The sequence below is a fragment of the Pipra filicauda genome, unplaced genomic scaffold (assembly GCF_003945595.2).
Source record: "Pipra filicauda isolate LSUMZ 115617 unplaced genomic scaffold, ASM394559v2 scaffold339_size799093_pilon, whole genome shotgun sequence".
NCBI classification, from domain to species: Eukaryota; Metazoa; Chordata; class Aves; order Passeriformes; family Pipridae; genus Pipra; species Pipra filicauda.
Window position 1 is genome coordinate 155,392 of NW_024104464.1, and position 13,959 is coordinate 169,350.

Genomic DNA, 13,959 nt, shown 5'->3' on the forward strand with positions numbered 1-13,959 from the left:
GGGTGGGTCGGACCTTTAATTAACCCATCATTTCGCTGGCTGTGGTTTAAATTACCGGCATAGGATTGCCTGTCTGGGCTATGCTGGAAATTGGAGAGTGATGTTTGTAAATAGGAATGATCTGTGAAGTTTTTCTGTGTATCATGGGGTGTCTGCACAGCCCTCGAAGCATTTTACCTTTAATTGGAAGGGAATGAGATGGGCACAGGGCTGAGTGCCAAAGTTGGCATCCTGGGGTGCACTGCCTGGACATTGCAGTTGGGGTTGTCTTCCCTCTTGCTGGAGGGGGACTCTTTATAAGGGTATGCAGTGACAGAACAAGGGGGAATGGCTTTAAACTGACAGAGGTCAGGGTTTGACTGGATATTAGGAAGAAATTCTTCCCTGTGAGGCACTGGCACAGGTTGCCCAGAGAAGGTGTGGCTGCTGCATCCCTCGGACTGTTCAAGGCCAGGTTGGACAGGTTTGGAGCAACCTGATTTAGTGGAAGATAGCCCTGTCCCCCTGTCAGAGGGGTTGGAATTCGATGATCTTTAAAGTCCCTTCCAACCCAACCCATCCTATGATTCCCTCTCCTCACCCTGGCAGCTCTCTCACACCCTCGAGAGGTTTCCCCTGTCTTTGTGCTTGGTGTGGACTGTTGGATCTGCAGCTCTGTGCCTCCCCCTGCTAACTGCTGAGTTTGGGGCTAGGGAATTCAGCAAAGTGCATGTGAAGGAGGCTGCAGCCTGCCCAGAGAGAGCCACGTGAAATGAAGTTGTATCACTCTCCAAGATCAAATTATCCTTCTCAGCTTTCGGGGAGAGGACTTGCAGCAGCCCCATGCGAGAGCTCACTGCCTCCTCCTCCTCCTCGTCTCAGTTTATATCCCGGTCCCCTGGCAGGCTGGAAATGCTCCCTCATCAGGGCCTGCTCTCTGTGCTAATGGCCCTCTATAAATAAGCCCCAGGAACAGCGATAGAGAACAATCATAAAAGGCAGGCGCATAAATTAAAGCCGATGTTATAATAAACCAGACAAGCCCTTCGTCGAGGGTTTTATGTTTCTCCTTGAGTCGGCAGCTTTGCCAGCAGAAAATGATTTCCGTGCGCCTTGGCCCACTCCTCTGTCTCCCTGCTGCTCCGTAGGTGCTCGTGAGTGTGTGGCAGAAATAGTTGGCATCACCATCCCCCTTTTTCTGGCATTACGGGTATAAAAGCCGCAGGAGTTTCTCGGAACATCTCTCAGCATCCCTTACTCATGTCCTTAGGGTGGATTTACTGATGGGGTGGCTTTGGCCACTTGCTGTGGCTATAAATGAAGTGCAGTGGCCCTGGGTGGCTGGAATTCCCGAGAGCTCAGCCCTGTGCCTGTGGAGGAAGGTGGAGGTTGTTGCATTCACCCCAGTGAGTTGAAGTCAGACAACCTGGAGGGAGACACCGGTGCATAAAGTAGCAGCATCTTGGAACGTGGTACCTCCGAAAGGCCCCTCCTTCCCCTTTGCCCCGGAGCATCTGACCCGTTGGGAAGGCACGCTCCGGTGGCTGGCACGCCGGCTCTGTGCCGAGGCTCCGGAGTGCCGCGGGAGTGCCGCGTGTGCCGCGCCCAAACTCCTGCCTCTCCCGGCGAGTTCACAGCTGTCTCTCCGAATCACAGCCTGGATGACTGAAGCTTGGCAGGGCGGGCGGGAGCGGCAGGCAGAGCTGCCCGCTCCCGGAGTTCAACTTCCCTGCGCTGGAGTCGTCCGGGAGATGCAGCGAGTTGTGCCGTGGGCACGGAGTCAGTCAGGGCGGTCTCACGGGCAGGAGTTGGTTCTGAGACACGGTGCGATGCTACATGGGGGGCTTTGGCAGAGCGTGTGTCTTGGTGAGGTCCCACCAGCTCAGGCTGCCCCCAAATCCCATTTGGGCACCTTGGATGTGAGCTGATGACCCGTGAGCTGGCAGTGAGGGTGCAAACTGCTGCTCTGGGCTTGCTTTCAGCCAGCCCACCTGTCCCTTACAGTCCTCTCAGCAAAATCCAGAGGCAGAGGGATGTGTGTTGGCAGGGATATGACACCCTGTGCCTCTTGCAGGAGACTGTGGTGACAACAAGGAAGAGAATTACAGGCATCCAGCTCATCATTTGAGGTTCGGAACAATTTGCAGGCACATGTTCAGCTCTGATTGAATTACATGCCTGGCCACACGTGCAGCTCTGTGAGAGGGGAAGATGCTGTGCAGAGTTAAGTGCTAAGTGCATCTGGGGGCAGCTCAAGTGCATCCTCTGGGTGCTCCTCCTGTTTGGTGGAGCTGCAGCACATCCCATGTTGGTGCAGGGAGGGGGTGACCAGGTGGATTCTGTGCATGGTGGGGTGTGGAGGGAAGAGGGGCAGGAAGGAGAGGAGGGAGGCAGGTGGAGGCAGAAAGGGAGGGATGGAGAAAGAGGATGAGCAGGTGGGCTTTGCTTTCTGCTCTGCACTCCCCCACGTGCTCTGGCCTGAGCTCCCCCTCGTGTTCAGCCACACATATTTCTCTGTTTCTCTCCTGACTCTCCTGTTCCAGTTATCACAGGGATGTTCCATTTCTCCTGCCATGTTTGCACTGGAGAAGCCAGATCCCCATGGGGCAGCCCGCTGGCTGCCAGCTTCCTTTTCCCCACAGCTGAGGCTCCCCCCTTTTCTGCAGTGTAATTGCAGCACCTCCAGCCTTTCTGAATATTCAGGCCAGAGCCAGATGCTCAACAAGCTCTGGAAAGAGCCAGAAATCCATAGTTTTGATTGTGCTGCAGACATGCCCTGGTGTGTCTTGCTGGACTCCCTCGAGGGGCAGAGGCTGAATGTACTTGCTGTGCCAGTGCAGCACCAGTTCCCTCTGGAGGCTGCCGGGCTCTCCCTGCCACTGCTGCCGCTCATCAGCCCCTCGCTGGTCTTTCACAGGATCGTTTTCTGCTCCATTTCCTCCCCCAGCCTCTGGATCCCCCTCCAAGCTCTCTGCTTTCTTCTTTGTCATCCCACCCGGGATAGAATATGACTGCAGCCACAAAGAGCCGAGCTCGCAGCTCCCCTCAGGGCCTGTTTGCCCACATCACCTGTCGGATCAGGAGCCTGCATGTCCTTGGAAAAATATGTATTTCAGGCTGCCGGGGTGCTAATTTGCAAGGCCCATTACTCAAATGAAACATTAAAATGGCCGTCCATAAAGCAGAGCCTTTATCCGTGCCTCCCCCTCGGTCTGAGCTCCCCGCACCAGGTATAGGCTTCCTGTCAAGCCCGAGAGCCAAAAGCAAAGATTTATCGAAAGGTTCCTTGACTCCGACTTGCATTTTAATTATGTCGCCGTCAGCCTGTGCCGAGAATAAACTCGGTGGCTATTGTGTTATCGTCACTTCATCTCTCCGGATGAATGCTCCGGGAGAGACGTGGGTTTGTGGTGGCCCCAGTGGGGACCCTCTTGCATTCCCACGTCCTTTCCTGCCCGCTCGCCTGCGCGGATCAGCAGAGCGGCTGCCTGGTGCTGAAATACCGACCTGCACGTGGGGGTGGTGAGGCCACCCCTGGAGTGCTGTGTCCAGTTCTGGGCCCCTCAGTTCAGGAAGGACATGGAGGGGCTGGAGCAGGTCCAGAGAAGAGCAGCAAGGCTGGGGAAAAGACCGGAGCACAAGTGCTGTGAGGAGAGGCTGAGGGAGCTGGGGGGGCTCAGCCTGGAGAAGAGGAGGCTCAGGGGAGACCTCCTCACTCTCTGCAACTCCCTGACAGGAGGGGGGAGCCAGGTGGGGGTCGGGCTCTTCTCCCAGGAACCAGCAGTAGGACAAGAGGGCTGGGTCTTCAGCTGTGCCAGGGGAGGTTTAGGTTGGACGTTAGGAAGAAATTCTTTACAGAGAGAGTGATCAGACATTGGAATGGGCTGCCCAGGGAAGTGGTGGATTCTCCGTCCCTGGAGGTGTTTAAGATGAGACTGGATGTGGCATCAGTGCCATGGGCTGGGAAGCACAGCGGGGTTGAATCAAGGGTTGGACTTGATGATCTCTGAGGTCTTTTCCAACCTGACTGATTCTGTGATTCTGTGATGGGAGGGAAGGGTCTGGGAAGTGAGTGCTTCTGGAAGGTGAGTGCTGTGCATCCCCGTTTCTCAGTGCCTCAGTTTCCCTTCACGTGGGAGATCCATCTCCACCTCTCTCAACCCATTGAGTCTGCAGGGAGGGCAACTCCTTGCCCTGCCAGAGCTGCCTTGGTGCTGTTGGGACGTGGGGCAGAGAGCAGGGCCTGCTGTGGTGCTGGAACCCAAATTGCTTTTTGAAGAGCTCGATTTCACAGTGGGAGCAAAGCCGGCATTGTGAATCCCCGCTTGTCAGGGAGGAGATGTGCTGAATTTGTTTATTTTCCCTATGTATTTATGAGCTGGGGTGCGTATAAATATTGCTCACCCGCGCCAGACGACACTGGTGTCGTGCTTCCAGCGGGTGCAAAGTTTGACCTGGCACTTCCCGGCGGGAGCGATGCATATTTATTAGCCCGGCGCTGGGTGGGAATGGATCCCTCCCTCCCCGGCGTGGCAGACGCTGTCTCAGCAAAACGAGGGTTATTATTAAAATAAATAAAAGCAAAAGCCGCTCGGCCATCAGGGCACCTCCCATGATGACTTCAGGGTGGAGCCAGCTTTTCCTAGGGTTGGAGAGGGGATTGTGGAGAAGATGCTCCTGGGAAGATTCCAGCTGTGCAGAGTCCAGCTCCGTGAGCTCCAGGTGCCGCAGCTCGTCCCCTGCCTCAGTTTCCCCATCAATAACAGTGACATATAGAAGTGACGTAAGTCTCAGCCTGGCAGAGGAGTGTGAAACTCTCCATTAATAAGCCCAAAGTGCTTAGATATTTTTAGATGGAAGTGCCACGTATTGATATAATATTACTGTACCTCGTTTGACTTCTTTTTCGATTGCAAGCCCCCTCTTGATCCCGTTACCTGCAGTAACAGTTATCTGGCTATATTTTATCATCCGAATATTTCAATTAAATTACTTTGGGGGGGGGGGGAAAGCAGCCTAGGCTGAAGTTGGAAATGATCACTGTATCACTCCAACTTCCCTCCATTCCCAGAAGGTTAATTGAAAGGCAGCCATCTTGGTGACGTTTAGACAAATGAGGATAATTATGTGTTCTCCAGCTCTTTGAGAGGTTAATTGCTTAGATGTACGAAGACTTGAAGAACAAAGAAAGAATAAATCAGAAGCAGGACTATGATCTGATAATGTAATTTGGGATATTCACGTACAACTCAAACAAATAAACCCCCTAATTGCATGAAGTCGTTCTGCCCCGCGGGGTTGCCGGGATCAGACTCCTGGTCCTCCGGGATGCTTGGAGAAGGAGGGTGTAAGCAGGAGAGGTCTTCATCTGGCTCGTGTCCAGGGGTGTCTGTTGTCATCTCATGCTGATGATAACTTCTTTATCTGGCACTGGAGATGACTTCTTCATCTCCAGGCTGTCGCCTGGCTCCTGAGTGCCTGCAGCATCCAACCCTCATCCCAGCAGCAGAACAGTGGGTGGAAGTCAGATGGGCCAGGGAGGCACGGGAGCAGTGAGCAGAGGATTTCCTCCGGTGGGTTATTTTATTTTGCCTAATTGCTGATGAAATTCCTGCAAATTGGCAATTATATTCCTGAGCTGATGGCTCACCCAGGTCATTTAGGGATCTCGGATTTGGCAGGAGCGCTTTATGGTGTTCGCCATGAAATATGGCTTCACTTCCACCGGCAGGATTTCTCTCTTTTTAGAGGTTACTAGTTCTGCCTGCGAGGATTTCGCACCTAAATCTTGTGGTGGCACCATCCTGAAGGAAACGGGTTTTTTTCCTTTTAGTTCACCCTGGTGGACCAGTTTGGGAGTTGGTTTGTCCCTCTGTCAGCCCCTCCATCCTGTTGGAATGGGGTACACAAGGCTCTGGGAGCGACTTACAGGCGTGAGGGGTGCGGATGGAGTGAGCTGATTTTCCCCTCGCCTTCCCCTGCCCACTGGCTCTGCAGTGAGAAGTGCAGTGTGGAGCCGAGACCTTGGAAACTTGGAGCTTTTATGGGGTTCTCAGGGCTGTGTGGAACACCAGGCTGTCCAGCCAGGATCAAATGCTGCCTCACTCATCAGCTGTGAGGGTCAGGAAAACAGTGCTTTATTTTTTTCTCCACTGAGAGCTTGAGGGTGAAACATCTTCATCTGGAATCTCCTTCCTCCTCTGCTCTGTCTCTGGGGAAGTTGGAATTGATTTCAAATGAGCAAATGCCTTCCCACCCCTAACGTGCAAGGAGCTCTGAGCGTCGGGCTCCGAAACTCCGGCGAGAGGTTTTTCCGTCGATCTGTCTGGAATTGCAGTTTAATTCTCCGCATTTGCTCCCATATTGTGCATTAAGATACAGCGAGTTTATCCAGCAGTCCAGCTGTTTTGAAGATAATTACTACAGAACTCAACCTGATGTAAAATAATCCTCCCGGGCAAGCAGCCAAGAGCCTGAGACTTATCCTCCAAAGACTGAAACCTCTCCATTACCCTTAAGAGCCGCAGAGATAGCGGTGGGCATCTCATGACAAATATATTTTTGGTGGTAATCAGTGGCAGGATGTGAGAAGAGGTTTTTCTTTCCCCCCTGATTCCTGCTGGGGAGGGTGGTGCAGCTGGACTGACTGAGAGCAATGAGTAATGGAGGCATGTCTGGATTTCCATCCAAAGTGCCGTCGTTTCTCCCATGTGACAACACCATGCCCATCGCTGTATTGCTGCCACTGGGGTGGCTTCACACCAGTTTTCCCTCCTTGCAATCCGGGATCAGGTGTCCAGTGGCTTTGCTCTGGCTGCTTCTCTCACAGATGTTCCCTGCTCCAGGTTTTAATCAGCCTGCCAGCATCCTTTCTTCTTTTGGGATTCTGGGATGCTGCCAGAGCCACGGACATATCCTCCTGGGTTGAAAGTGTCCCCTTATCCAGCTGAGATGGAGACAGTCACCAGTCCCATCAGGATGGCTGAATCATAGCAGTTGGAGCCTCATATTTCCATGTGCTAATTACCGGTACTTAGCTGCAGGTCTAACTCTGACAGCAGAAGTTATTTCCCTCTCTCCCTGCCTGGGAAAAACCTAGGAAAAAACCCCAGTGCAGGCATGGAGGTGCTCTAGGTTCTCAACTGTTCAGCTCTGCTAGTGATAAACTCGGTGCTTCTTGTCTGCTTTTGATTGGAGAACACTAGAAATCAGCCGGGGCGCGGGTGCTGCATTGTGTTAGATTAGAGCTGATTGAGGCGCTGCACGGGCGCTGATTGAGGCGCAGGGCTCTGCCAAGAGCAGGGTTGTGTCCCGTAATCAGCACCCTTGAAGGGTGGTGGTGGGTGTCTCTTGTTGGGTTTTTTACCTGCTGGGATGTAGGGCAGGGCTTGGTGTAGGGTAGAGGGGAATTTGGCTTCCCTGGTGAGAAGAAAACTCTCTGCTGATGTTTCCTGGGACAGGTATCCAGGGCAGAGGAGACTGAGGGGAGACCTCATTGCAGTCTTCAACATCCTCATGAGGGGCAGCAGAGGGGGGCAGGTATCTTCTCTCTTGTGACCACTGACAGGACTCAAGGAAATGACATGAAGCTGACTCAGGGCAGGGTCAGGTTGGATCTCAGGAAAAGGTTTTTCACCCAGAGGGTGGTTGGGCACTGAACAGGCTCCCCAGGGCAGTGGGTACAGCACCAAGGCTGTCTGAGTTCAAGAAGTGTTTGGACAATGCTCTCAGGCACAGGGTGGGATTCTTGGGGTGTCCTGCACAGGGCCAGGAGTTGGACTCGATGATCCTGGTGGGTCCCTTACAACTCAGCACGTTCTGTGAGTCTGTGAGGTAGTGATGTCTTGATGGTAAATGCTGGTGGATGGTGATATTCTCCTTGGAGAGGAGCTGGGAAGGTGTCCCAGCCTTCCTCAAACCACAGAATTGCCTGCTGGCCACAAGCAAGTTGGAAATCAGTATCTGGCTGTATCAGGGAGAGAGTGCAATCACATTTTGGGCAAGGAAAGATGCATTGCTGCATTTTTTTCTAATTTATGTGGTTTTCCTGGCCTGGCTGCCCCTGCTCAGTGCCTTCCTTTCCCTCTCTCTCTTTGGGAGATCGGGTGTGGCCGCCAGCACACCCTGATCTGATGTTCACATTTATGTGCCACCTGCTTTATAAACATTCCCATTGATTTGCTCTATCCAAAGGCCTCCCACTTTATTTCTTTTGCTGCTTCCTCATATTTCCTTATGAAGATTTCTCTTAAGCTGATAACAGCTGTCAACTGTTGGGGCTTAGGCTGACACCTTTTGACTTTCCCTAGTGGGTGGGGGGAGCATCCTGGCACGTGGACATGGATATGGATGCACTGTTGTGTCAGAAATAAGGGATTTGTGGTGGGAAAAGGAAGTGGGAGCCGGGAGCACCTGACCCTGTCGGGTCCCCCTTCCCCTTGCTGATGATGTTGTCAGGGTGACGTGTGTCCCTACAAGCTGGAAGTAGAAGCAATGAGGAGTGAAAGAAGGGCTTTAGGAACCAAAGGCAAAGCCTGGCTCGCATTAACAGAGCTGACTGTTTCTGGATTTGCTCGATGTGAAGCATTAATTCAGAAAATCCCATGAATGGCTTTGGGGAGGAGATGGGATCAGTTAGTGGGGGCACTGTGCAGCAGCTCCACCTCGCTGGGCATCCCTTCCCTGTTCAAACTAAGATTCCAAGCCACCTGCAGCACAGCTCTGCCTGTGTCAGCCTTAGCATTGTGCTGTGGTACCTGGGTCCACCCCTGAGACCAAAGGTGGGCTCAGACCCCCATCCCCAAATTAACATCAGCTCAAGCTTGGCAGTGACCCGGCCTCGGGCTCAGCCTTTGCATCCCCTGGGCTGTCACAGAGGCCACCCAAAGCCCTGCAAACGCTGAGTGCAGGCCAGGCAGTGTTTTGTGTGGCATGGCCCCCTCGGGGACTGCACAGTGAGCATTGTCTTGACTTCTGACGCCTCGCACAGACGGCTCCCGCCCTCCTCATCATCTTGTTATCATTCTAATGTCTGGGAGCTGCAGTCATGGACCAAAACACCATTAAACTATCTGAAATGGAGCAACTCGACAGCCTCTGCCCTCGCAGGCTTATTATCTTTGCAGATGGATATTTTATATTTAGCAACCTCTAATGTATCAATTTGGGCTTTGATTTTTCACGAGGAGCAGCTTCTATTCTGGTGCTCGGTGGTGGGCAAACTGCCACCACAGGGGAACTGGTGGGGAGAACCCCTCCCAGACAAGCCCCTGTTCTCTAGGGAGGGCAGGACGGTCCTGTAGCCCTTGTAGGGCTCTAGGGAGGGGGGAGTTGTTGGCAGGGAAGAATTTTGCCAGTGGTCTGGAGCATGTTTGTACAGCAGTGGGAGCACTTGGGGAATCGGAGCAGTAGCGGTAGGGCCAGGCAATTAATTAAACTTGCAGAGAGCAAGAGCTGGTGGCTTTGTGGGAGGCAGTGGCTGACTGGTGTACAGTGGGGAGGGAGGGATGTTATGGAGGAAAGCAGAACACTTTAGGCTGACCAAGCTCTTGAGCATCCCATGCTCCTTGTTTTCCCGCAGGGGTGGTGACGGATCGGGACTTGTGGAGTGGTTGGTGAGGGCTGGACGGGAGGTGGTTGTGCTGGGCAATGCCAAATGGCACATCCTGGGTCCTCTCCATCCTCAGGGCTCTGGTATGATGTGAGGATGGTGTGGAGTTGTGCACCCCACATCCAGAGTGTGTGGGAGAGAGGGGAGAAGGGACACCGTGGGTGACTCAAAGAGGAGACAGATGCCAGCAGAAGTGATCAGGATTAAAGACAAAGTGCCTCCCAAGGATAAATATCATGGATAGCAGTGATGGAAGCCCAGGCAGTGCAATCCTGCCCTCAGGAGCTATTGTGTGAGACCCGTCATCACAAGCCATGGTTGCCATTGTCCCTATGGATAATGTGGCGGGATACATTGTTGGGAGAGGATTAGAGGAGCCGCCGCATTTTGATGGCCTGCTTCTCATTTGCATCTTTAACGAAGTGGGAGCCCAGCCAGGTTCTGTTCTTTTGTGTTTACTTCTGAGGAAGTGTGTTTATTTCCGATGATTACAAATAAATCTCCTCTGCCTTTGCTCCAGCTGCCCGGAATAAAAAGCGTTCGGAGCCCGTTCGCTGTGTAACCGGGGTGAATATTGGAAGCAAAGGAGAAATCCCATTAGGAGCCCCCGGCAAACGTAATTAACAATTTCTTCTCAGAGACAAGGGGGTTTGCTCTGCCCCTGTGACAGGTGTTTTTGGTTGGAAGCATCCCAGGGTGAAGCATCACCTGGTCACTGTCAAGGGGCTTCTCTCCCGATCCGGGTGAGCTATTTTAGCTGCTGAAAACTGGGTCAGCTGGCAAGTTTGCACCTGGTTTTGGCATCTCCATTTGTCATCCTGATGAGACACGTTACCTGCAGGAGAGAGAAGCAGTTTGGGGTTGAAGGGCCATAGAGGAGTTTAAAAGTAGAGCATCGTTGGTTTGAATAAGGAAGAGGGAGGGGTGTGAATGATAGAATCATCAAATATCCTCAGTTAGAAGGGACCAGCAAGGAGCATCGAGTCCAGCTCCAAGAGAAGCCCAAAAATCCCACCATGGACAACAAATTTGGGTTGATCCATAGATGACCATCTCCCCCCAGCCTCTTGGCATGGACAGGGACCAGTTGCCTCAGCTCTGCAGGTACAGGCATTTCTCAGGATGCACATCTACATTTTGGGGTCTCATGCAACCCATACCTCAGGATGTTTTTGAGGGTTTTGCAAGACTTGCTTTATGCCTCCAACTCTTTGTGTGCCATTTATCCCTCCAAATTAGTTCCAGAAAACTTGTGCTGACCGTGGACAAGATATTTCCCTCACCACTGGGAAGGTGTCGAGGGCAGCCCCAGGCTTTGCCCTCGTGCTCGGATGAGTCAGCAGTGCAGGAAAGGTCCCTGACGTGGCTGGGAAAGGTGGAGGAGGAAGGTGGAGGGTGTTGTGGCTCGTCCCACATGTAGGAGTGGTGCTGTCAGTGTCATTGATGGGGCTGGGCAGGAGCCTGCTGCGGGAGCGGCGCGGGGGTCTCTCCTAATAGGTGCGGGAGGAGGGGGACGGTCACTTTGTGCCGCCGAACACAAAGGGCACGTCAGCGGAGTTATCTGTATTGTTGACACTAAGTGAAATAATTCCGTGGCAAACTTCAAAATTAGCATTTAAGGATGAGGAATGGGGGCAATTAGAGGGGAAGCGGCGCAGTGCCGGTGCCCCCGGCTCCCACCCTCATGCATCTTCTCGCGCTGCCGCGTTCGGGTTCAGCGCCCTCGTCTCCGGTGGAGTGCTTGGATCCCTACGGCAGCTCTCGTCCTCCCACAGAGAGAGGGGATTAATATGGGCCTCAGGAGATGAAGCCTTCAAGAGGCCACATGTATCATTGTGAGCACCAGGGGCTGGAGCTCGGGCAAGGCCCAGCCTCTGAAACTCTCCAGCAAGCTGCTCTGGAGGAGAGAAGTCATGGTTGGAGGCAGCTGAAGGTTTGCAGATGGTTAAAAGTCTCTACTTAAAGGCAGTGAGGGTCTGAGTGGGATGCAGGGATGGAGGAGCACGAAGAAGGGCTGCGTGGGGGAGCCGGGACGCGGCGTGTGCCGGGGGCTCAGGTTTGGGCTGATGATATCATTCCCGAGATATTCCCCCTGCCTTGCTGATGGGTTTTCTCCAGGTGAACTGCAGAGCCAGGATGGGTTTATTTTCCTCCCATCTGACAGGCCCTTTATTGTCTTTTGTCCCTTCTGGACTCGTAAGGCAGAGTTTCTGGAGATGGATACGGCGCCTTCAGGAGACTGTTAATGGGGGTTTGTCTTTGGTTTTAATTAGATCCCTTCAAGGGAAAACCTCCTGGCCTGCTTTATTATCCAGCTTTGTCAGAGCTTGTCTGCTTTATCTAAACACTTTGCAGAAGTCTCTTTACCTGTTTGCTTACTGGAGACATTATCATAATCCTGGTCAATTGGAAATGGGTAGCAAAGACGGCTCAGCAGACAAGGGAGCTTAGCAGCTAATGGAGATCGCTTTCCCAGACAGGTAAAGAAGCTGAGGAGGTGCTCCTTGTGCCAGGCTGTCCATCAGTATTTCCTTTGTAGTGCCAATTGCCCAGGCACAGGAAAACTGTTGGCAGGAAGGCAAGGTCAGGTGAGAAGGTGCCTCCAGGAATGCTGAGTGCTCCATGCCAGCTGATGGCTGGTGGGTTTTCTGCTGTTGGTGGTTCTGACACATTTCCAGGAGGTGCAGGAGGGTTGGTTTCTCGAAGGAGGGTGGTTTTCCTGGTCACCTGTAGCTGCAGGGGACAGCCTGGGCTCTGGTGGAGAGGAGCACGATGCTGCACAATCAGAGCCAAAGGGACTTGGTCCTGAATTAGCTATTGAGTGGCAGCAATCAAGGAATGAGATCAAGGAGTGGGGAGGAGGGGCCTTTGCCTCCTTGCTCTTGCCCTGAGTTTGTTAGAGGGGTCTCAGGTTCCTGCCCCCTCGCTCTGAGTGGTTTCTAGGGTGGTACCTGTCACCACAGACAAGGGAGGATGATGTTCTTCCCCTCCCTCACATGAACCTGTCCACCTGGGACACCCCTGTGTGCCTGTGCAGGTGCAGCTCTGAGGTGTAAATATGAGCTGTAAACGCAAAATGAACCGCCCCAGTTCTTGGGTGTCCTGGACCAGCCTCAGATTTCCCTGGGAAGCACATCCCATATGCCAGCCAAAGCCGGGCAGCGACAGTCGAACGTGCTCAGCACGAGCTTCTCGTCCCTGTCACTTCAAACCCTAGTCCTTGTGCTTCACCCCTAATGAGGGGACCCAAGAGCACCTCGCAGGGCTGTAGTCTGGATATTTATATGAGCGCAGACATGCAAGTTGTCTGTTTTACATATTGCTGCCCTGATTTTTCGGTGCACGCGATGAATAATTTACAGAAGCCGTGTGTAAGTATCTCTTTATTATTCATTATAATGAAGTGAGACAGCAGTAATAGTCCACTAGACTGGAATCCCCCAGGGCCGAACTTCACTCGGCTGTGCTCAGCTCTCCCCCAGTTAATTTGAACGAGGAGAGAGGGCTCAGCTTCCCGACAAGGACGGTGCCGTCTGCCGGCACGAGGCCGCCTTGGTCTGGCAGAGCTGAGCCGGTGCTGGGATATGTCTGACACCCGGGCAGGCTCCCGGCATTCCGGCAGTGCCGCGGCGGGCGGGGAGGGCCATCCGTCTTTCCCGGCGTCCGTACGTGGTGTGGCTGGCAGAGACGAACGGCTCCTGCAAGGGGAAAAGGACTTGTTTGCGGGAGGATATATGGCTCGTTCCTCCGAACTGAGCGCCCGGGGGGACCCTCAAACATGCCGAGTATCGCCCCTTCCCTCCGCCCGATTAATAATCTCGATCGAGGTGACGCTCTGCAGTCTCAGCGAGGGAGGCATATAACACCTCGGAAGCCTGGGCAGGAGAGGTGCTGTGGTGGGGACAGGGACAGGAACAGCCTTCCAGCCTCTCTCCGAATTTACAGGCATGTGGAGAGGGACTCACATGAGTTTCTTGATTGACTGTAGGTGACTTTTCCTGCGGTCTCAGCTGCACAAAGCTGCGGCAGCACTGCCACCACCGGCACTACCGCACACCTAGCTTGGTTTTCCCGGTTTTCTTTCATGCCAAGGGACAGCTTCCCTATCGTGGTCCTCATGTGGGAAATGTGAAGCTCCTGAGATGTGCCAGGCTCTTAATTTAGCCAAATGCTCGGTGCTTTAGCTGTGGGTGCCACAGAGGCAGCAGAGAAGGCCACGAGTAAATAGATGGAGAAAAATCTGTCAAACAGAACAAAAAAGCCATGTTTTCCAGGAACATTTTGATTCCCTTCCCCCCCCTCTTTGCCAAGTGTAAGTCAGTGCTGTGGGCTGGAGCTGCCGAGCTCCCGCATGCCTCGGAGCGGGGAGG

The 13,959-nt window shown here is 53.3% G+C and overlaps 1 protein-coding gene across 5 annotated transcripts in view; it reads left to right on the plus strand.

Moving 5' to 3' along the window:
- LOC113982491 (opioid-binding protein/cell adhesion molecule homolog) overlaps window positions 1–13,959 on the plus strand; it is a 148,929-nt gene that overhangs the window by 106,214 nt on the left and 28,756 nt on the right. The window lies entirely within an intron of this gene.